Here is a 2,997-nt window from a genome sequence, read left to right on the forward strand (position 1 = left end):
CAATCCCCCCGATTGATGACTGAACTCGCTGCTCCCTTTGCTCCTCCGGCCTCTGAGCTCCTCTTGCTGTTGTTTCCCAGGACAGTCAATGCCCGCTCTCCGACATGACCCTGTCAGATGGAGTTCAGGGGCGCAGAGGGAGAAAAGAAAATGAGGCGGTGAATCTGAGTTGGGAGAAACAAGGAGAGAAACAGGATTCAATGGAGAAACTGAGCGGGGGGCGAGCGCAGCCTCAGGAGCAGCGAGTGCGGCTCTCAGAGGCCGAATGAGAGCGGCCGGGCCCGGCGGCCGTGCGGTGATCTCCCCGGGCTGGGGGTCAGGGCTGCCCATTAAAGCGATGCTGCAGCGCCTCCCCCATCCTCGCTGCCGCTTCCCGGTTTCTTCTCCCGTTTCCACCGAGTCCGACTCACAACAAAGGAGCCGCCCAGAATGCCCCGCGGCTGACCCGGGGGAGCACGCGCACTCTCAGCGCCTGGGGAAAGGCGTGAGTTGGATAGAGCGTTTTCTGGGGCGCGGGGGATTATGGGAGCTGTGGCTGCCATTAGGAACATGGTCCAGTGCAGTAACCAGTAGACCGGGTATAGTGTCTTATAAAAAAGGACATGATCTAGTGTATTATAATCAAGAAGAAGGTCTAGGGCAGTAAGCAGTAGACTGGGTCTCGTGTATTATAAACAGGGTCATGGTTTAATGTAGTATAAGCAGGGATAGGGTCTAGCGCAGTAATCAGTAAACCAGGTCTAATGTATTATAAACAGGGACAGGGTCCAGTGCCGTAATCAGTAAACTGGGTCTAATGTGTTATGAACAGGGGTAAGGTCCCGTGCAATAATCAGTAGACCGAGTATCATGTATTATAAATGTACTTACAAGGCCAGTATTTGATGCCGATCTAGAACAGGGCCTAGTGTGATATAGGTAGATATCATTAGAAACATGATCTATTACAGTAATAATTGAGACACTGTCTAATGAAATATAAACCGAAACAAGATCTATTACAGTAATAACTGAGACAGGGCCTAGAACCCTAGTAACTGTATGACTCTCAATGAATTTTTATTTTGAAACCTGCAAAGTGAAGATCCAGACTGGGACAAGGACTCTTCCTCTTCAGGACCTTCCTCCAGAGGGGACAGACTGAGACCTTCTCCAAGGCCGCGCCCCATGAGCCCACGTGAGTTTGTGTCTGTTTCTTACCCTGAGATTTAATTGCCTGGTTTTCGGTGGCTCCGGTTAACCAGTTCCTGTTAGGCTGTGGGCCTGGAGTTTCAAAAAGATAGCCCTGGGGTTAAAGTAGCCCGGCCTTGCAATCTAAAACATACATGTTAGCCTCCGGTGTGTGAGGAACTGGAGCCCCACAAGAGAAAGTGAGAAGTCCTAATGTGAAGCTGTCTAAAGTCTTGTTATAATTCAGGGATAATGCATGTGTTTTAGGCTGTGTGATCATCCTGTTGGTCATTTTCTATTCATTTTACGGAGGTTTTGGGTTTAGATTTCTTTCTGTCTCTCTCCAGCTTTCTTTCTCCGTTTATTTCTTCGCTTTGCGCTATTGAAGTCTTGAAGAAATAATGGCAAGTGAATGGAAAGCCTGTTTATGAGATAAACCCACAGCAGGGGAAGTGAGCTGCAGAAGGGGCAGGGAAAGACTTTACACATGGGGAGAGGGGGGCAGGAGTTTGAGAAGGTAGGAATCATAGAGGGGGCTGTTGAAGGGGGAGATTATACAGAGGGGGTGGGAGGCTGCTGTTGATTTCGGAGGGGGGTAATTAGAATGTACATGGGGACAGGGTACTTGCACATGTTTGAAATAGTGAGGGTTCGCAGCTGCATGTTTTAAATGGTGAATGTAAATGAATGAATAGCTGACTGATGATATACCGAAGTCCAGAGAGATACGGGGTGGGTTGGGAGGTGGAGGGTGGTGCTGGAAGGAGTGCAGGGACTGTTTTGATGGTGGGTTGGGTATTATTTGGGGGTTTGAGAGAGAATATTGGAGTGGGCAAATGCGGGGTTAAAAATGGCGCGTGGAATTTGGCGGCCACAACAGAAATGGCAGCGATAAAATGATGCGGAGATGGAATAATCGCCTGCTGATAATCGCAGGGAGGAAAAGAATGGGGATTGGATAGTTGCGGGAGGGAAAACAAAAGAGTCGAGATTTCGAAAGAGTATTTTGTGGCCCAAATTGTTTACATTGGATAAGATATAACAAAGAACCTCATTAAACAAATATGTTGAAGTCTATTTTTTGAATTGTAAACCAGGGGAGAGCGCGAACGCAGTCCCCCACTACCACAAATTTTGCAGTCGAGTATCCCGCATTTGGGGACATCGCAGGCATCAGCACACCCGAAGTGCAATGGGATAGCCTCATCCTGGGAGAACAACTTTTGAGTTATCAACAGTCACAGATTGCAACTCTTTTTTTTCGAGTACAATCACAGTTCTTGGTTTCCGGGAGTGGGACATGAACCCACAACCCTCTGATTCAAAGGCGATGGTGCTATGAACTGAGCTGGAGAACAGCTGGAGAACAACCTGCATGATCATTGTTTGCTCCCCTGCCAGGTAAGTATGCCATAACCTCTCGCACGCTGCCAGCCGGCATCAAGCACTACCTCTCATAGTCACATACACTAATTTTTAAAAATCATAACGTCACCCTGTTCATATTTTTCCATTAAACAGCTCAGTTTTTCTCATGTATTGTAGAACATGCTTAACTATCGCTCTAGATGGAGAAAAGATAGCTGATATACTGTCCTCCATTTATATTTGCATAATGCCTTAAAAGGAGACAAACCGCCTTCCTGGGCCACTGGCTGCAATACAGGTATTCGCCAATTAGTGGCGCTGTTCCCTCAATATAAGACACTCGTTAGGCCTCAGTTGGAATATTGTATATAGTTCTGGGCGCCACGCTGTACCTTGCGTGTCCTGCCATCCAGTCATAATTAGCAGATTCTTTCAGATAATATCACCACCTTCAACACC

General features: G+C 47.6%; 1 non-coding gene across 1 annotated transcript; it reads right to left on the reverse strand.

Annotated features, from left to right (window-relative positions):
- Positions 1-2,264: 2,264 nt before the first annotated feature.
- On the reverse strand, positions 2,265-2,425 carry LOC144673287 (U1 spliceosomal RNA). Its single transcript, XR_013574281.1, has one exon. It is a non-coding gene; the product is annotated as a U1 spliceosomal RNA (small nuclear RNA).
- Positions 2,426-2,997: the final 572 nt, after the last annotated feature.

The sequence above is a fragment of the Cetorhinus maximus genome, unplaced genomic scaffold (genome assembly GCF_964194155.1).
Source record: "Cetorhinus maximus unplaced genomic scaffold, sCetMax3.hap1.1 HAP1_SCAFFOLD_323, whole genome shotgun sequence".
NCBI lineage: Eukaryota > Metazoa > Chordata > Chondrichthyes > Lamniformes > Cetorhinidae > Cetorhinus > Cetorhinus maximus.